The following is a 22,452-nucleotide window of genomic DNA, read 5'->3' as shown; positions in this document are numbered from 1 at the left end:
TACAAGACTATTCTTAGGATTAGGACACAAGGAAGGAACAACAATTTCCCTATTAATGTTGTTAGAATTCACAACTTTAGGCAAAACAGCTTTATCTTGATAGAAAAACAGATAAGGAGACTCACAAGAAACAGCAGACAATTCAGAAACTCTTCTAGCAGAAGAGATAGCCAAAAGAAATAACACTTTCCAAGAAAGTAATTTAATATCCAGAGAATGCATGGTGGCCTATCTATCAAGCTCCGAATGGAGCTTGATGCCCCGTGTTTCTGGTGAGCCTGCAGGCTCACCAGAAACAGCAGTTATGAAGCAGCAGTCACAATGACCGCTGCTCGATAACCTGTCTGCCTGCTCTGAGCAGGCGGGCAGACATCGCCGGAAATCAACCCGATCAAGTACGATCGGGTTGATTGACACCCCCTGCTGGCAGCCCATTGGCCGCGTGTCTGCAGGGGGCGGCGTTGCACCAGCAGCTCTTGTGAGCTGCTGGTGCAATGCTGAATACGGAGAGCGTATTGCTCTCTGTATTCAGCGAGGTCTGGTGGACCTGATCCGGATCAGGTCCGCCAGACTTTGTTAAATATAGGCCATAGGCTCAAAAGGAGGAGCCTGTAAAATCTTCAATACCAAATTGAGACTCCAAGGAGGAGAAATAGATTTAATAACAGGTTTGATACAAATCAAAGCCTGAACAAAACAGTCAATATCAGGAAGCTTAGCAATCTTTCTATGAAATAAGAAGAGATTTGTCCTTTCAAAGTATTTGAAGACAACCCTTTATCCAAACCATCCTGAAGAAACTGTAAAATTCTAGGAATTCTAGGAATTCTGAAAGAATGCCAAGAATAAACACGAGTAGAACACCATGAAATGTAGGTTTTCCAAACCCGATGATAAATCTTCCTTGAAACATACTTACGAGCCTGTATCATAGTGCTAATCACTGAGTCAGAAAAAACCTCTATGACTAAGCATTAAATGTTCAATTTCCATGCCTTCAAATTTAGAGATTTGAGATCCTGATGGAAAAACAGCCCTTGAGACAGACGGTCTGGCCTTAAAGTAAGTGGCCAAGGCTGGCAACTGGACATCCGGATAAGATCTGCATACCAAAACCTGTAAAGCCATGCTGGTGCTATCAGAAACACATAAGATTGTTCCATTATAATCTTGGAGATCACCCTTGGAAGAAGAACCAGAGGCAGAAAAATCAGGTTGGTAAAACTAAGGAACTGCTAAAGCATCCACCATCTCCGCCTGAGGATCCTTGGACCAGGAAAGGTATCTGTGAAGCTGCTTGTTTAGACAAGAGGCCATCAGATCTATTTCTGAAAGACCCCACATCTGTACAAGTTGAAAAATCACATCTGGATGGAGAGACCACTCCCCCGGATGTAAAGTCTGATGGCTGAGATAATCCGCTTCCCAATTGTCTACACCTGGGATATGAATCGCAGAAATTTGACAAGAGTTGGATTCCGCCCAAGAAAGTATCCAAGATACTTCTTTCATTGCTGAAGGACTGCGAGTCCGTCCTTGATGATTGACATATGCCACTGTTGTGATATTGTCTGTCTGAAAACAAATGCAAAGTTTTCTCTTCAATAGAGGCCAAGCCTGAAGAGCTCTGAAAATAGCACAGAGTTCTAAAATATTGATTGGTAACCTCGCCTCTTGAGGATTCCAAACCCCTTGTGCTGTCAGAGACCACCAGACAGCTCCCCAACCTGTAAGACTTGCATCTGTTGAGATCACAGTCCAGGAAGGACGAACAAAGGAGGCCCCTTGAACAATAAGGTGATGGTTTAACCATCAAGTCAGAGAGAGTTGAGTGTTGGGATGTAAGTATATCAACTGTGATATCTGTGTATAATTCCTGCACCATTGGTGCAACATGCAAAGCTGTAGAGGTCTCATATAAAAAGGATTGCGTCCGATGCTGCAGTCATGAGACCTAAAACTTCCATGCACATAGCCACTGAAGGGAATGATAGAGACTGAAGGTTTAGACAAGCTAAAACCAACTTCATTTGTCTCTTGTCTGTTAGAGAAAGAGTCATGGAGACTGAATCTATCTGGAAACCTTAAAAGGTGACCCTTGTCTGAGCAATCAAGAAACTCTTTTGTAAATTGATCCTCCAACCATGTCTTTGAAGAAACCTTAGGGGAAGGAGAGGTGTTTTTGTTCTCTATTCTGACGAAAGGAACGAAAATGATTGGGAGCTTTAAACTTACTCTTAGATTTCTTATCTTGGGTCAGACAAACTCCCTTTCCCCCAGTGATAGCGGAGATAATAGAATCCAATTGAGAACCAAATAAATTATTACCCTGAAATGATAGAGATAGTAATCTAGATTTAGACACCATGTCAGCATTCCAAGATTTAAGCCATAAAGCTCTTCTAGTTAGAATAGCTAAAGACATAGATTTAATATCAATTTTAATGACATCAAATATAGCATCACAAATTAAATGATTAGCATTTTGAAGTAAAAGAACAATGCTAGACAGTTTAGGATCTAATAACTGCTGTGCTAAGCTGTCCAACCAAAAAGTTGAATAAGCTGCAACATCAGCCATATAAATAGCAGGTCTAAGAATATAGCCAGTATGTAAATATGCTCTTCTAAGATAAGATTCAATCTTCCTATCTAAAGGATCCTTAAAAGAAGTACTATCTTCCATAGGAATAGTAGTACGTTTGGCAAAAGTGGAAATAGCCCCATCAACCTTAATTGGCCACAGGTAAAGGATACAGTTTCTTAAAACTAGAAGAAGGGTTAAAAGAAGTACCAGGCTTAGACCATTCTTTAGTAACCATATTAGAGATAGGAAAAACTTCAGGAGTAACCTCAGAAGTTTAAAAACAGAATTCAAACGATTACTAGTTTTGTTATCAAGAGGACTAGACTCCTTAATACCCAAAGTAAACAATACTTTCATTAATAAAGAATGAATAAATTCAATCTTAAAAAGAAGAAGATTTGTCAATTTCAGTCTCTGATGCAGGATCCTCTGAGACAGAGAGATCCTCATCAGCAGTGGATACTTCAGTATGCTGTTGGTCAATACAAATTTCATCAGATTTATGAGAAGTTTAGAAAGACCTTTTACGTTTATTTGAACAGGGAATAGCAGTCATAGCCTTCTCTATGGCTGCAGAAATATAAGTTTTCATATCTGCAGGAGTATCATGTACATTAGACTGTGAAAAAATAACAGTAGATGTATTTGTTACTTATAGAAACATTATTAGCATGTAATAATTTGTCATAACAAGTGCCACATATTTGAGCTGAAGAAATAAGATCAGCTAATTTACAACAAACACACTTAGCTTTGGTAAGCTTAGTTCCTAAAGTAACATCAGAGGCAGGATCAGTTTGAGACATCTTGCAAAATGTAACAAAAAAGAAAAAATAAAATTTAAACAAAATATCCAATTTCCTCAAAATAGCAGTTTCAGGAATGGGAAAAACATAATTTATGTAAGAACTTACCTGATAAATTCATTTCTTACAGAAAGAGTCCATGAGCTAGTGACGTATGGGATATACATTCCTACCAGGAGGGGCAAAGTTTCCCAAACCTTAAAATGCCTATAAATACACCCCTCACCACACCCACAATTCAGTTTAACGAATAGCCAAGAAGTGGGGTGATAAGAAAGGAGCGAAAGCATCAAAAATAAGGAATTGGAATAATTGTGCTTTATACAAAAAAATCATAACCACCACAAAAAGGGTGGGCCTCATGGACTCTTGCTAATATGAAAGAAATTAATTTATCAGGTAAGTTCTTACATAAATTATGTTTTCTTTCATGTAATTAGCAAGAGTCCATGAGCTAGTGACGTATGGGATAGCAGATACCCAAGATGTGGAACTTCCACGCAAGAGTCACTAGAGAGGGAGGGATAAAATAAAGACAGCCAATTCCGCTGAAAAAATAATCCACTACCCAAATCAAAAAGTTTTAATCTTATAATGAAAAAAACTGAAATTATAAGCAGAAGAATCAAACTGAAACGGCTGCCTGAATACTTTTCTACCAAAAACTGCTTCAGAAGAAGAGAAAACATCAAAACGGTAGAATTTAGTAAAAGTATGCAAAGAAGACCAAGTTGCTGCTTTGCAAATCTGATCAACAGAAGCTTCATTCCTAAAAGCCCAGGAAGTAGAAACTGACCTAGTAGAATGAGCCATAATCCTTTGAGGCGGGGAGTTACCCGATTCCACATAAGCATGATGAATCAAAGACTTTAACCAAGACGCCAAAGAAATGGCAGAAGCCTTCTGACCTTTCCTAGAACCAGAAAAGATAACAAATAGACTAGAAGTCTTTCTGAAATATTTAGTGGCTTCCACATAATATTTCAAAACTCTAACTACATCCAAAGAATGTAAAGATCTCTCCAGAGAATTCTTAGGATTAGGACACAATGAAGGGACAACAATTTCTCTACTAATGTTGTTAGAATTCACAACTTTAGGTAAAAATTTAAATGAAGTCAGCAACACCGCCTTATCCTGATGAAAAATCAGAAAAGGAGATTCACAAGAAAGAGCAGATAATTCAGAAGCTCTTCTAGCAGAAGAGATGGCCAAAAGGAACAAAACTTTCCAGGAAAGTAATTTAATATCCAGAGAATGCATAGGTTCAAACGGAGGAGCCTGTAAAGCCCTCAGAACCAAATTGAGACTCCAAGGAGGAGAAATTGACTTAATGACAGGCTTGTAAGCCTGTACAAAACAATGAACATCAGGATGATTAGCAATCTTTCTGTGAAAAAGAACCGAAAGAGCAGAGATTTGACCTTTCAAGGAACTTGCAGACAAACCCTTATCCAAACCATCTTGAAGAAAATGTAAAATTCTAGGAATTCTAAAAGAATGCCAAGAAAATTTATGTGAAGAACACCAAGAAATGTAAGTCTTCCTAGATCTTCCTAGACACAGATTTACGAGCCTGTAACATAGTATTAATCACTGAATCAGAGAAACCTCTATGACTAAGTATTAAGCGTTCAATCTCCATACCTTCAAATTTAATGATTTGAGATCCTGATGGAAAAATGGGCCTTGAGATAGAAGGTCTGGCCTTAACATAAGTGTCCAAGGTTGGCAACTTGCCATCCGAACGAGATCCGCATACCAAAACCTGTGCGGCCATGCTGGAGCCACCAGCAGTACAAACGAACGCTCCATTAGGATTTTGGAAATCACTCTTGGAAGAACTAGAGGCGGAAAGATATAAGCAAAAATATTGATTGTTAATCTCGCCTCCTGAGATTCCCAAACCCCCTGCGCTGTCAGAGATCCCCATACAGCTCCCCAACCTGAAAGACTCGCATCTGTTCAGATCACAGTCCAGGTTGGATGAACAAAAGAGGTCCCTTGAACTAAACCATGGTTATCCAACCACCAAGTCAGAGAAGAATGAACATTGGGATTTAAGGATATTAATTGTGATATCTTTGTATAATCCCTGCACCATTGGTTCAGCATACAAAGCTGGAGAGGTCTCATGTGAAAACGAGCAAAAGAGATTGCGTCCGATGCAGCAGTCATGAGACCTAAAATTTCCATGCACAAAGCTACCGAAGGGAAAGATTGAGACTGAAGGTTTCTACAAGCTGAAACCAATTTCAGACGTCTCTTTTCTGTAAGAGACAAAGTCATGGACACTGAATCTATTTGTAAACCTAAAAAGGTTACCCTTGTCTGAGGAATCAAGGAACTCTTTGGTAAATTGATCCTCCAACCATGTCTTTGAAGAAACAACACAAGTTGATTTGTGTGAGATTCTGCAGAATGTAAAGACTGAGCAAGTACCAAGATATTGTCCAAATAAGGAAATACCGCAATACCCTGCTCCCTGATTACAGAGAGAAGGGCACCGAGAACCTTCAAAAAGATCCTTGGAACTGTAGCTAGGCCAAAAGGAAGAGCAACAAACTGGTAATGCTTGTCTAGAAAAGAGAATCTCAGGAACTGATAGTGATCCGGATGAATTGGAATATGAAGATATGCATCCTGTATGTCTATTGTGCACATATAATGCCCTTGCTGACCAAAAGGCAGAATAGTCCTTATAGTCACTATCTGGAATGTTAGTATCCTTACATAACGATTCAATATTTTTAGATCCAGAACTGGTCTGAAGGAATTCTCCTTCTTTGGTACAATGAACAGATTTGAGTAAAACCACAGGCCCCGTTCCAGAACTGGAACTGGCATGATTACCCCAGCTGACTCCAGATCTGAAACACATTTCAGAAACGCTTGAGCCTTCACTGGGTTTACTGGAATGCATGAAAGAAAGAATCTTCTCACAGGCGGTCTTACCCTGAAACCTATTCTGTACCCTTGTGAAACAATGTTCTGAATCCAAAGACTTTGAATCGAATCGATCCTAACATCTTTGAAAAATCGTAATCTTCCCCCTACCAGCTGAGCTGGAATGAGGGCCGCACCTTCATGCGGATTTGGGAGCTGGTTTAGACTTTCTGAAAGGCTTGGATTTATTCCAGACTGGAGAAGGTTTCCAAACGGAAACTGTTCCTTTAGAGGAAGGGTCAGGGTTTTGTTCCTTATTCTGACAAAAGGAAAGAAAACGATTAGCAGCCCTATATTTACCTTTAGATTTTTTATCCTGAGGTAAAAAGTCTCCCTTACCCACAGTAACCGATGAAATTATTGAGTCTAACTGAGAACCAAATAATTTTTTACCTTGGAAAGAAAGAGAAAGCAATGTTGATTTAGAAGTCATAGCTGCATTCCAAGACTTAAGCCATAATGCTCTTCTAGCAAAAATAGCTAAAGACATATACCTGACATCAATTCTAATGATATCGAAAATGGCATCACAAATGAAGTTATTAGCATGTTGAAGAAGTTTAACAATGCTATAAGCATTATGGTCTGACACTTGTTGCGCTAAAGCCTCCAACCAGAAAGTTGAAGCTGCAGCAACATCAGCCAAAGAAATAGCAGGTCTCAGAAGATTACCTGAACATAAATAAGCCTTCCTTAGAAAGGATTCAAGCTTCCTATCTAAAGGATCTTTAAACGAAGTACTATCTGCCGTAGGAATAGTAGTACGTTTAGCAAGAGTAGAAATAGCCCCATCAACTTTGGGGATTTTATCCCAAAACTCTAATCTATCAGATGGCAAAGGGTACAATTTCTTAAACCTTGGAGAAGGAGTAAATGAAGTACCCAGACTATTCCATTCCCTAGAAAATTACTTCTGAAATAGCATCAGGAAATGGAAAAACTTCTGGAATAACCACAGGAAGTTTAAAAACTGCATTTAAATGCTTAGTAGTTTTAATATCAAGAGGACTAGACTCCTCCATATCTAAAGCAATCAACACTTCCTTAAGTAAAGAACAAATAAACTCCATCTTAAATAAATATGAAGATTTATCAGTGTCAATATCTGAGGTAGAATCTTCTGAATCAGATAGATCCACATCAGAAATAGATAAGTCAGAATGATGGTGGTCATTTAAAAATTCATCTGAAATATGTGAAGTTTTAAAAGACCTCTTACGTTTAGTAGAAGGAGGAATAACAGACAGAGCCTTCCGAATAGATTTAGAAACAAATTCTTTAACATTAACAGGAACATCCTAAACATTAGATGTTGAAGGAACAACAACAGGTAATGGATTATTACTAATGGAAATACTATCTGCTTTTGATAGCTTATCATGACAACTATCACAAACAACAGCCGGAGGAACAGTTACCAAAAGTTTACAACAAATGCACTTGGCTTTGGAAGAACCGACATCAGGCAGCTCTTTTCCAGAAGTAGATTCTGATCCAGGGTCAGGTAGTGACATCTTGCAATATGTAAAAGAAAAAAAACAACATATAAAGCAAAATTATCAAATTCCTTAAATGGCAGTTTCATGAATGGGAAAAAATGCAAAATGAAACAAGCTTCTAGAAAACCAGAAGCAACTAAAAAGTGAGACTGAAATAAGGTGAAAAAAACTGGCGCCAAGAATGACGCCCACACATTTTGGCACCAAGAATGACGCCCATATTTTTTGGCGCCAAAAAAACGTCCGCAATATACATACGTAAAAAATTACGCAATTACAAAAAAACTTCCGGCGCCAACTATGACGCTGGAAATGACGAAATTTTTGCGCCAAAAAAGTCTCGCGCCAAGAATGACGCAATAAATAGAAGCATTTTCTGCACCCGCGAGCCTAACAGCACGCAATATTTGAAAAAAAGTCAATTAAAAATTGAAGGTAAGAAAAATGAAATTTATATGCATTTTCCCAAAAATGAAACTGACAGTCTGAATGAAGGAATACTGAATATCCTGAATCATGGCAAATATAAGTTTAAACACATATATTTAGACCTTTACATATAAAGTGCCCACCATAGCTTTGAGTGTCATAAATAGAAATAAGACTTACTTACCCTAAGACACTCATCTACATATAGTAGATAGCCAAACCAGTACTGAAACGAGAATCAGTAGAGGTAATGGTATATAAGAGTATATCGTCGATCTGAAAAGGGAGGTAGGAGAAGAAATCTCTACGACCGATAACAGAGAACCTATGAAGTAGATCCCCTAGAGGAAGACCATTGTATTCAAATAGGCAATACTCTCTTCACATCCCTCTGACATTCACTGCACGCTGAGAGGAAAACCGGGCTTCAGCCTGCTGCAAAGCGCATATCAACGTAGAATCTAGCACAAACTTACTTCACCACCTCCATGGGAGGCAAAGTTTGTAAAACTGAATTGTGGGTGTGGTGAGGGGTGTATTTATAGGCATTTTAAGGTTTGGGAAACTTTGCCCCTCCTGGTAGGAATGTATATCCCATACGTCACTAGCTCATGGACTCTTGCTAATTACATGAAAGAAAAAATGCTTATGATAAAATTCTTATACAAACGTAAAATTAAAATCAAACATCATAGCCCTTTATAAACAAATGAGAGCAGCGAGCAAAAGAGGGAGAGACTTAATATAAAAAATGTTGGCGCCAAGAATGACGCAAACAAAGATGACGCAAATGCAAAGGTAAAAACCTTTGGCGCCAAAGCTAACATAATGAAATGACGCAACTTGCGTCATAACAGACGCAACTGCGGCTAAAAAATTTGCGTCAACAAAGATGCAAGAAATTACACTACTCGCATCACATTAGGCGCAACTTCGTGCCAAACGTTTTCGCGCCAAAAATGACGCAATAAAAAGCAGCATTTTGCGTCATCGCGAGCCTAGTTTCATCACAAAATTTTTGAAAAGCAGTCTCTAAGTTACAACTAACTGGAACCCCAGGTAAGAAAATAATACTATAGGTAAGAAACATAATCTCATGCTGAAACTATTAGACTGCAAAGGGAAATATACACAGACCTGACTCAAGGCAAATACTGTATATATGCAATATATGTTAAAAACTTTTTAATATAAAGTGCCAAACATAGCCGAGAGTGTCTTAAACAATGATATATACTTACCAGAAGACACCCATCCACATATAGCAGACAGCCAAACCAGTACTGAAACTTATCAGCAGAGGTAATGGTAGAGGAGTATAATGTTGATCTGTAAAGGGAGGCGGCAGATGAATCCCTGTGACCGATTTACAGAGAGCCCTAGAATAGATTTCCCATAGGCGAAAACATAGTATCATCAGGCAATACTCCCTTCACATCCCTCAGACAAACACTGTACTTTGAGAGGAATTGGGCTTCAAAATTCTAAGAAGTGCCTTTCACAGAGGAAATCAAGCACATCTTGCTTCACTACCTCCACAAGGAGGCAAAATTTGTAAAACTGAGGTATTAGTGAAGTGGGAGGTATATTTATAGGCATTTTGAGGTTTTTAGGAAATGTTGCCCCCTCCTGGTAGGAATGTATATCCCATACATCACTAGCTCATGGACTCTTGCCACTAACATGAAAGAAATTGATAATAGGAGTAAATTAGAAAGTTGATTTAACTTGCCTGCTCTATCTAAATCATGAAATAAAAAATGTGGGGTTTAGTATCCCTTTAATGAATATACAGGATACAGGAATTATACTTGTCTTACTGGGGTAGTCTATGTTAGGGAATTTAGACAGGGCCCATTTAATACAGGAATGCTGGATGCCTTTGTAAAAGATTAGTTTTAGATAGATATGAAAATTTCTCTTCCAGGTTCCGAAGCCTTTTCATGTGTGTACACAACTGAATTACAGTTTATGTTCAGTTACTCAAAACAAGCATTGTGAGGGTGCCACTTGCACATCAGGTTTCCCTGTTCCAACTATTACAGCCTGTTTTGTTCTCTTGATTATACATAATAAAAGTGCAAAACAAACGGTCTGTATTGAATTGTATCCAGAGAGGAAATAAAAACTTGGCTAGACAATATGAAACAATACAAGATGGTATTCCCCCAAACTGCATCAACTCTAAAATGATAACTTATGGTAAAAATCATATTGTGTAACTACATACTATAAAACACATATTTGCTGAGACTATGAAAATATCATCCTATATATAAGGTCTAATTATATAAACATATTTTACTTACCCATTTGAATAGCAGTTGCTCAATCAACACTGACGCTGGATTCTTAGGTGGGGATATACAGTACAACATTACTATAGAAAAAAATGCATAAAGATTGATTAAACTAATAAGTAATAAAACAAAAGTAAATAATCCAACTTATGATTGTGACTATATTTTAACATTGATTTTTTTCAAACTTTTTAATACAGTGTTTAATTATTTGGATTACTGGTTTGTAGGGGCTTATAGAGTTAAAGCCCTGAGTATTACCTTGTCATATCTTATGATCATCACTTTGTTCTACTATAGGGTTGCCAACTTTTCTTAAAAAAAAATAAGGGAGATTTAGGAATCAACAACATTTTACACAGGATATTCCAAACTATACAGTAGTTATTAGTGTGTCTCTGTATATTTATTTGCATAGGTGTGTGTAGCTGTATATATGTGTGTATTTGTGTATGTGTAGGTGTATATGTATGTGTGTGTGGGTGTATATATGTGTGTTTGTGTGTATATATATATATATATATATATATATATATATATATATATATATATATATATGTGTGTGTGTATAGGTTTTATATATGTGTGTGTAGGTGTATCTATGTGTGTGTCTGTATATTTATTTGCGTAGGTGTGTGTAGGTGTATATATGTGTGTATTTGTGTATGTGTAGGTGTATATGTATGTGTGTGTATATATATATATATATATATGTGTGTGTGTGTATCTATGTGTGTGTCTCTGTATATTTATTTGCATAGGTGTGTGTAGGTGTATATATGTGTGTATTTGTGTATGTGTAGGTGTATATGTATGTGTGTGGGGGTGTATATATGTGTGTTTGTGTATATATATATATATATATATATTTGTGTGTGTGTGTGTGTGTGTGTGTCTATGTGTGTGTCTCTGTATATTTATTTGCGTAGGTGTATATATGTGTGTTTGTGTATATATATATATATATATATATATATATATATATTTATGTGTGTGTAGGTGTATATATGTGTGTGTATCTATATGTGTGTCTTATTTGCGTAGGTGTGTGTAGGTGTATATCTCTGTGTATATTTGTTTGCGTATATGTGTGTGTAGGGGTATATATGTGTGTGTAGGTATATATGCGTGTCTCTGTATATTTATTTGCGTAGGTGTGTGTAGGTGTATATCTCTGTGTATATTTGTTTGCATATATGTGTGTGTAGGGGTATATATGTGTGTGTAGGTATATATGCGTGTGTCTGCATATTTATGTAGGTGTTTGTAGGTGTATATCTCTGTGTATATTTGTTTGCGTATATATGTGTGTGTAGGGGTATATATGTGTGTGTAGGGGTATATATGTGTGTGTAGGGGTATATATGTGTGTGTAAGGGTATATATATTTATTTGCGTAGGTGTATATATGTGTGTGTAGGTGTATATATGCGTGTGTCTGTATATTTATTTGCGTAGGTGTGTGTAGGTGTATATCTCTGTGTATATTTGTTTGCGTATATGTGTGTGTAGGGGTATATATGTGTGTGTAGGGGTATATATGTGTGTGTAGGGGTATATATGTGTGTAGGGGTATATATGCGTGTGTAAGGATATATATGTGTGTGTAGGGGTCTATATGTGTGTGTAGGGGTATATATGTGTGTGTAGGGGTATATATGCGTGTGTAGGGGTATATATGTGTGTGTAGGGGTATATATGCGTGTGTAAGGGTATATATGCGTGTGTAGGGGTATATATGTGTGTGTAGGGGTATATATGTGTGTGTAGGGGTATATATGTGTGTGTAGGGGTATATATGTGTGTGTAGGTGTATATCTCTGTGTATATTTGTTTGTGTATATGTGTGTGTAGGTATAATGAGAATAAGGTCAATCACATGCAAATTCACACTCTTTGATGACCATCAGTAAGATATCTGTCAGCAAAACAAGATGACAAACGAAGGGTAAATGAACTCTTTTCTCTCATATATAAAGTTTAAAATAAATAAACAGACCTGAATTCTTTTTAATATTTTTTTCTAAAGGAGAAAATATTTCAGCCCATAGTCTTGTTTTGTGTGCAGTAAATGTGTGTTCCTGAGCTATGCAGAGCTAACCGGTCACACATTATTTAACCCCATGACTTACTAAATTGTGTCTCAGCACATTCTAGTCTCTCTCTGATTGGACAGTGTGCTGGAGCTTAGCCACAAGCAGCCTTCTGATACAAAGCCAAGACAAATGACAATATAAAGAGACAAGTTACTATCCATCAACTTCTGTTTGTACTTGTAGGAGCACATCTATCACAAGTGAGGTTCAAGCACTGACAGTGAGTTTTATTTTTTGTATGTGGATATGGTGACACAGCTAACACATCATGAAGCCTTTTCAAATATTACTCAAAGTATCTCTTCAAATATTAAATCAACCAATTCCAAGGTCAATGTGTACATATATCCAATGCAATGTTGCTTATAATGAGTACCAATATATTTTATTCTTAAAGTTATATATATACATAGTTTGCATTATATTTGAAGTTGAGAACATTACAAATGTATTCACAGATGTACACAGATATATATATTTGCTGGATTTAATGCCATAGCTTCAATTTCAGGCATCAACCGTCAAGAAACTTCTTACCTCACTCCTTCCCTTCTAATGGCTAATTCTGACCCCACTCAGCCCAGCAGACAGAATCCCATCAGGGCTCACCAACACCGGCACAGAATAAAGGCTGCTGCAGTCATCCAGATATGGTCCACATCTACACCGGTCCACTATTTTCCTTGCTGCAGCACTGTAAGTCGCGCGGCAGTAGCACTCCGCCTTAAAAGTTCCCGCTCTCTGTATTTAGAGTGGTAACTGATATTAGGAGGACTTAAAGGGACAGTCAACACCAAAATTGTTATTGTTTAAAAAGATAGATAATGTCTTTACTACCCATTCTCCAGCTTTGCACAAGCAACATTGTTATATTAATATACTTTATAACATTTAAACCTCTAAATGTCTGCCTGTTTCTTAGCCACTACAGACAACCTCTTAATCACATGCTTTTTATTATCTTTTCACAACAGGAAACTGCTTTTTCACGTGGGCCATATGGATAACATTGTGCTCACGACTGTGGGTTGTGGCTGACACTGAACTAATTGGCCAAAATGCAAGTCAATAGATAATAAATAGCCATGTGATCAGGGGGCTGTCAAAAGAGGCTTAGGGGTAGATTTAACAAGCAGCAGATGCTGCAATCTGCCCCCGTAGTTTCTGGTTCCCCTGAAACATAAGTTAAGAAGCAGCGGTCTTAAGACCGCTGCTCCTTAACTCGTCCCCCACCTCAGATGGCGGAGAGCAATCATCCCGATCGGACACTATCGAGATGATTGACACCCCCTGCTAGCGCTCGATTGTCTGCAAATGTGCAGGGGCGGTATTGTACAAGCATTTCAATAGAAATGCTTGCGCAATGATAAATGACGACAGCGTATGCTGTCAGCATTTATCGATGTCGGCGGACATGATCCGGTACAGCAGATCATGCCCGCCCAACACATGATAAATCGGCCCCTTAGATACAAGGTAATCACAGAGGTTAAAAGTGTATTAACATAACTGTGTTGGTTATGCAAAACTGAGGAATGGGTAATAAAGGTATTCTCTATCTTTAAACAATAACATTTTTGGAGTTGACTGTCCCTTTAATAAAAACACTGCTATTTTAATAAAATAACTAAATCCAATCGTTGGACTTATTTTTTTTTTATGGCAGCATTTTTCCCCCCTCTTGTATATCAGAACGGGAGAAAATTGGTTTATTGCTCTCTTTATACGGGAGCCGCTGTTTTGACAGATTAGCCAATTCTGTCATTTACGGTGACGTGGAATCAGCTGTGTGACTGAAAATTTCTTCACTACGCATGTGATCCACCGTGTCACCGCATTCTCCAGCACATCATCACATTCCAATCGCCTCAAGTCTGTCAGATCAGCCAAGTCTGACCAAACATTAACTCACTGCACCTGCGCTCCAGCACAGAAGCTAATCTATAAAACGGTACTGCTTGCTAACTACACATAAGTGCAGTGCACTGTAATTCCCCCAACTTTACTATTTTTTTTGCCTCTGCCTGGGAGGTTCAAGGGGGCACCCCGCAGATCCTCTGGCATCCACCCCAAGTAAACCTTGGGGCATAAGGTTTACACAGGGGGCTTGAACCCATCAGGCGGAGGAAATAAGATAGTGAACATTTGGGGAATTACAGTGCATCGTATATATGTTTGATGCAGTGACTTGACGAAACGCATGCACACTGAGGGGATTTGCAGTCAGACAGCGGATTCCACGTCACCGGAAGTGACGGAAATGGCTAATCTGAGGAGTTGGCTGATCTGTCCCGACACCGGGAGACAACGATTTATTTTGTTAATTCGCGGGAGAAGCCGGGAAATACGGAAGGGTTAGCAACGCTGCTCTACAACTTGATTGCTCTTTCATGTGCAGACAGTAATTGTGATTAAAGAGATGTTAAACAATAGTTATACCAACTATTATAACTAATATAAAGTCACAACACATTTGTCAGCCATTTTGTAACTTTGTTTCCTCAGGTTTCTCACAGCTGCTGATCACACTGAAGCAGCTGTTTGAATAGAAGCTGACTTAGTGAATCAGGATCAAGAATTATCAGAGAATCTATAGTTTGCACAGGAATCAATATTCCAGAGCTCCCACGTGCCATGTATTTTGTGAAATAGTCCTATGTTGGGAGCTCTGTCCATCTTGTCTATAAAAATTCTGCCTAAAACCTACTCAGAAATACCAGCCACACTCAAGCTATATTGACTCCACCCTAACACCACCTACAGTCTGGACTGATTCTGCCCTGGGATTAAAGGAACATAAAACCTAAATATTTTATTTTGTGATTCTCACAGAGCTTTGATTCTCATATTTACTTCATTATCTTGGTATCGTTTGTTAAAGGAGCAGCAATACAATACTAAGACCTAGCTGAACATGTTGGTTGAGCCAATGATAAGAAGCATATGTACAGACACCAATCAACAGCTAGCTCAAAGAAGTGCATTGTTGCTCCTCAATCTACCTAGGTATGCTTTTCAGTAAAGAATAACAAGAAAACAAAGCAAATTATATAAAAGTAAATTGGAAAGTTGATAGAAATGGTGTGTTCTGTCTAAATCATGAAAGATGAAATTTACTGTCCCTTTATGCCTCTTGGGCATTGCAACTTTGTCCCCTGTCTCCCAGTCCCAGATAACACTCAAAAACTATGAAGGTATGCCAGCACCTGTCTTTAAGGGGAGGATACTCAGAACCCCTTAACACAGACTAAGGAATCTTTACACAAGCAAGAATTTACTTAGGAAGTGTAGTTTCCATAGAAACAAAATCTGTGCACTAGCAGGAATTTACTTAGGAAGTGTAGTTCCCATAGTAACAAAGATCTGTTCACAAGCAGGAATTTACTCAGAAAGTATAGTTTATACACTGGGACAGGAATCTGTGCACAAGGGTCATCGGGACCAGAGCAGTATTTTACAGAGAGCTAGCAGTTTGCAAAGATACTTGCTTTAGTAACGTATCACAGTTAAATAGCATCAATAGATTGAAGTTTGCTGCCACTGTCCCTTTAAATTTAAATCATATGTGTATGAGGCGGGGTGATGGAGTGGTAAGGAATCTGCTTATAATTTAGGAGGGGCTAAGCGCTGGTATTTTGAAGATACCTGGTGGTAACACACAGGGTTTAGCATTGTTATAGCTGGCCTTACTGCTCTAGAAAGTAACTTTTTTAGGCTCATGAAAATATACAGACATACCATATCTATACAGCACATGAAACTATAGCAAGTCACCACTAGTCCCCATTTTTTATCATATAAATACATTACAGTGATATTACTACAGTTTTTTAATATATGGATGCAGTCAGGCATGCATGATAGCTGGGGGGGGGGCAAAAAAATAAGTATTAAAAGGACACTAACTAAACACTAAGAGGCCTATTTATCAAGCCGCCAACCGCAAATACGCCGAAATTCCGCAGCGTAATTGTGGCAAGCTTGATTGGACCTAGTTATCAAAGCCTCCAGACCGGCAAAAGTTGAAATTTGTGACGTAACATACGATCCGCCGGTCTCAATCCGACACAGATTGATGCTTACGTCATTACAGATGTTCCAAATACAAATTTGGCACTATCTGACACCCTTTGCAAGTTAACAAATTTCTAACAGGTACGCTTGCCACTATTCTGGCCCAGCGTACCTGGTTTTCAATCCGCCACTATGGAGGCCATGGATTCCATAGGAATCAATGGGAGTCTGAAAGCAGTGAAAGCTTATGTTCGATGCTGCCAGATATCCCATTGATTTCTATGGTAGAAAACAAATTACGTTTACACCTAACACCCTAACATACGCCCCAATTCTAAACACCGCTAATCTGCTGCCCTGACATCGCCACCACCTACATAAAGTTATTAACCCCTATTACACCGCTCCCAGACCCTGCTGCAACTGTATTAAAATTATTAAATAATTATTAACCCCTAAACCCCTGGCCTCCCACATCACTACCATTAACTAAACTTATTAACCCCTAAACCGCCAGCCCCCACATCGCCATAAACTAAATTAAGCTATTAACCCCTAAACCTAACAACCCACTAACTTTACATTAAAATTACCTCATCCCTATCTTATAATAAATTAAAACTTACCTTTAGAATTAAAATAAACTATATTAAACTATTAATTAACCTACCCTAACTATTATACTAAAATAACATTAAACTATATTAAACTATTAATTAACCTACCCTAACTATTATACTAAAATTACATTAAACTGCCAATTAAATTAACTATATTGCATATTTAAAAACCTAACCCTACGCCAATTATTTAAATCTACAATTAAAAATTACTAAATTACAAAACAATAAACGCTAAGTTACAAAAAATAAAAAACACTAAGTGACAAAAAAAACACAAACCCCAGTATCAAAAATAAAAAAGAATTACACCTAATCTAATAGCCCTATCCAAATAAAAAAGCCCCCCCAAATAAAAAAACCCTAGCCTACAATAAACTACCAATGGCCCTTAAAAGGGCCTTTTGCGGGGGATTGCCCCAAAGAAATCAGCTTCTTTACCTGAAAAAAAATACAAACACCCCCCCAACAGTAAAACCCACCACCCACACAACCAACCCCCCCAAATAAAAACCCTATCTAAAAAACCTAAGCTCCCCATTGCCCTGAAAAGGGCATTTGTATGGACATTGCCCTTAAAAGGGCATTTAGCTCTTTTACTGCCCAAAGTCCCTACTCTAAAAATAAAACCCACCCAATAAACCCTTAAAAAAACTAACACTAACCCCCGACGATCCACTTACAGTTTTTGAAGACTGGCCATCCATCCTCATCGAAGCGGCAGAAGTCATCATCGAAGCCGGCAGAAGTCTTCATCCAAGCGGGCCGAAGTCCTCATCGAAGCCAGCAGAAGTCTTCATCCAGACGGCATCTTCTATCTTCATCCATCCGGTGCAGAGCAGATCCATCTTCAAGACATCCAGCGCGGAGCATCCTGTTCTTCCGATGGCCAACATAGAATGAAGTTTCCCTTTAAGGTACGTCATCCAAGATGGCGTCCCTTACATTCCAATTAGCTGATAGAATTCTATCAGTCAATAGGAATTAAAGGGGAAAAATCCTATTGGCTGTTGCAATCAGCTCCATATACACTATACTAGCAGGGTGCCCACAAAATCTTTGCTGGGACAGTCATATAAAGGGAAACTGCCTGCACTTGTGGATAAATGTCAACATAAAACTACTGGGGCCAACCTTGTGTGGTTTCCCTATTAGGAGAGACTCTTATTATAAACCTAGCTATCTAGGAGACGGCATACAATATACACATCTGTATAAGACTCTCAAAATACAGAGTAATAGCGAAATAATTAAATGGGACCGTTTTGATTGTATGCCATATCTTCTAAAGTGATGCTGATTATACACTAACTTTTCTTTTTTTCTCTCTAAATTTAACAATATTGCTGATACAAATAACAGTACAAAGTTATATTCCAATTATCATATAACATAGTTTGATATCTTCAAAAGTCACTTGCAAATGCATAATTGGTATTAGATCAATAAGGCAGTTATCTGACCAATCGAATACATCTAACTTAACTGTACATGCTGAATTTAATGGTGTTTGACTCCTACGAGATATAGAACTATTTAATGCTAAATTTAAATACTGTTGTCTATGCTACTGGAGTTAACTCATATATCATTGTGTTTAATGTAAAACTTGTGAACAAAAACTGTATCCTTTCCATGTACAGCTAAAAGATAAATTGGAAAGGAAGGAAAGAATTCTCTAAAAGGGAAAGGAGTAAAATCTAGGTTATATTTTTTAATTCCTATGTTAATTGCAAGGGAGTAAAATTCTGTTGTCTTACCAATACTCGCTTCACTTACAGTGCACTCAATTTCACTTTTCCACTAACAGCAATTCTTTCTGCCCTCTCACCAAGGTTTGACTACAGTGTTAACCCACATCTTTTCAAACACTGATATATATATATATATATATATATATATATACACACACACAGTATCTCACAAAAGTGAGTACACCCCTCACATTTTTGTAAATATTTTATTATATCTTTTCATGTGACAACACTGAATAAAGGACACTTTGCTACAATGTAAAGTAGTGAGTGTACAGCCTTTATAGCCTTTATAACAGTGTAAAAATGCTGTCCCCTCAAAATAACTTAACACACAGCAATTAATGTCTAAACCGTTGGCAACAAAAATGAGTACACCCCAAAGTGGAAATGTCCAAATTGGGCCCAATTAGCCATTTTCCCTCCCTGGTGCCATGTGACTCATTAGTGTTACAAGGTTTCAGGTGTGAATGGGGAGCAGGTGCGTTAAATTTGGTGTTATCACTCTCACACTCTATCATACTGGTCACTGGAAGTTCAACATGGCACCTCATGGCAAAGAACTCTCTGAGGATCTGAAAAAAAATGTGTTGCTTTACATAAAGATGGCCTAGGCTATAAGAAGATTGCCAAGACCCTGAAACTGAGCTGCAGCACGGTGGGCAAGACCATACAGCGGTTTCACAGGACAGGTTAAACTTAGAACAGGCCTCACCATGGTCGACCAAAGTTGAGTGCACGTGTTCAGCGTCATATAAAGAGGTTGTCTTTGGGAAATATACGTATGAGTGCTGCCAGCAATGCTACAGAGGTTGAAGGGGTGGGGGGGTCAGCCTGTCAGTGTTCAGACCATGCGCTGCACACTGCATCAAATTGGTCTGCATGGCTGTCGTCCCAGAAGGAAGCCTCTTCTAAAGATGATGCACAAGAAAGCCAGTTTGCTGAAGACAAGCACACTAAGGACATGGATTACTGGAACCATGTCCTGTGGTCCGATGAGACCAAGATAAACTTATTTGGTTCAGATGGTGTCAAGCGTGTGTGGCGGCAACCAGGTGAGGTGTACAAAGACAAGTGTGTCTTGCCTACAGTCAAGCATGGTGGTGGGAGTGTCATGGTCTGGGCCTGCAAGAGTGCTGCCGGCACTGGGGAGCAACAGTTCATTGAGGGAACCATGAATGCCAACATGTACTGTGACATACTGAAGCAGAGCATGATCCCCTCCCTTCAGAGACTGGGCCACAGGGCAGTATTCCAACATAATAATGACCCAAAACACACCTCCAAGATGACCACTGCCTTGCTAAAGACGCTTAGGGTAAAGCTGATGAACTGGCCAAGCATGTCTCCAGACCAAAACCCTATTGAGCATCTGTGGGGTATCCTCAAATGGAAGGTGGGGGAGCGCAAGGTCTCTAACATCCACCAGCTCCGTGATGTCATCATAGAGGAGTGGAGGAGGACTTCAGTGGCAACCTGTGAAACTCTGGTGAACTCCATGCCCAAGAGGGTTAAGGCAGTGCTGGAAAATAATGATGGCCACACAAAATATTGATATTTTGGGCCCAATTTGGACATTTCCACTTAGGGGTGTACTCCTTTTTGCTGCCAACGGTTTAGACTTTATTGGCTGTGTGTTGAGTTATTTTGAGGGGACAGCAAATTTACACTGTTATACGGGCTGTACACTCACTACTTTACATTTTAGCAAAGTGTCATTTCTTCAGTGTTGTCACATGAAAAGATATAATAAAATATTTACAAAAATGTGAGGGGTGTACTTACTTTTCTGGGATACTGTGTGTGTATATATATATATATATATATATATATATATATATATATATATATATATATAACATAATTTATGTAAGAACTTACCTGATAAATTCATTTCTTTCATATTAGCAAGAGTCCATGAGCTAGTGACATATGGGATATACATTCCTACCAGGAGGGGCAAAGTTTCCCAAACCTCAAAATGCCTATAAATACACCCCTCACCACACCCACAAATCAGTTTAACGAATAGCCAAGAAGTGGGGTGATAAGAAAAAAGTGCGAAAGCATAAAAAATAAGGAATTGGAATAATTGTGCTTTATACAAAAAAATCATAACCACCACAAAAAAAGGGTGGGCCTCATGGATTCTTGCTAATATGAAAGAAATGAATTTATCAGGTAAGTTCTTACATAAATTATGTTTTCTTTCATGTAATTAGCAAGAGTCCATGAGCTAGTGACGTATGGGATAATGAATACCCAAGATGTGGATCTTCCACGCAAGAGTCACTAGAGAGGGAGGGATAAAATAAAGACAGCCAATTCCGCTGAAAAATAATCCACACCCAAAACAAAGTTTAAATCTTATAATGAAAAAAACTTGAAATTATAAGCAGAAGAATCAAACTGAAACAGCTGCCTGAAGTACTTTTCTACCAAAGACTGCTTCTGAGGAAGAAAACACATCAAAATGGTAGAATTTAGTAAAAGTATGCAAAGAAGACCAAGTTGCTGCTTTGCAAATCTGATCAACCAAAGCTTCATTCCTAAATGCCCAGGAAGTAGAGACTGACCTAGTTGAATGAGCTGTAATCCTTTGAGGCGGAGTTCTACCCGACTCAACATAAACATGATGAATTAAAGACTTTAACCACGATGCCAAAGAAATGGCAGAAGCCTTCTGACCTTTCCTTGAACCAGAAAAGATAACAAATAGACTAGAAGTCTTCCGGAAATCTTAGTAGCTTCAACATAATATTTCAAAGCTCTAACTACATCCAAAGAATGCAACGATCTTTCCTTAGAGATCTTAGGATTAGGACACAATGAAGGAACTACAATTTCTCTACTAATGTTGTTAGAATTCACAACCTTAGGTAAAAATTTAAATGAAGTTCGCAAAATCGCCTTATCCTGATGAAAAATCAGAAAAGGAGACTCACAAGAAAGAGCAGATAATTCAGAAACTCTTCTAGCAGAAGAGATGGCCAAAAGAAACAAAACTTTCCAAGAAAGTAATTTAATATCCAGCGAATGCATAGGTTCAAACGGAGGAGCTTGAAGAGCCCCTAGAACCAAATTCAAACTCCAAGGAGGAGAAATTGACTTAATAACAGGTTTTATACGAACCAAAGCTTGTACAAAACAATAAATATCAGGAAGACTAGCAATCTTTCTGTGAAAGAGAACAGAAAGAGCAGAGATTTGTCCTTTCAAGGAACTTGCAGACAAACCTTTAACCAAACCATCCTGAAGAAACTGTAAAATTCTAGGAATTCTAAAAGAATGCCAAGAAAAATGATGAGAAGAACACCAAGAAATGTAAGTCTTCCAGACTTGATAATATATCATCCTAGATACAGATTTACGAGCCTGTAACATAGTATTAAATTACGGAG

At 38.2% G+C, this 22,452-nt stretch overlaps 1 protein-coding gene across 1 annotated transcript in view; it reads left to right on the top strand.

Annotated features, from left to right (window-relative positions):
• The window catches only part of AVIL (advillin), a 220,141-nt gene that overhangs the window by 28,983 nt on the left and 168,706 nt on the right, over positions 1–22,452 (top strand). The window lies entirely within an intron of this gene.

This window comes from Bombina bombina, chromosome 3 (genome assembly GCF_027579735.1).
Source record: "Bombina bombina isolate aBomBom1 chromosome 3, aBomBom1.pri, whole genome shotgun sequence".
Lineage (NCBI taxonomy): Eukaryota > Metazoa > Chordata > Amphibia > Anura > Bombinatoridae > Bombina > Bombina bombina.
This window is presented reverse-complemented; position numbering and strand designations above follow the sequence as displayed.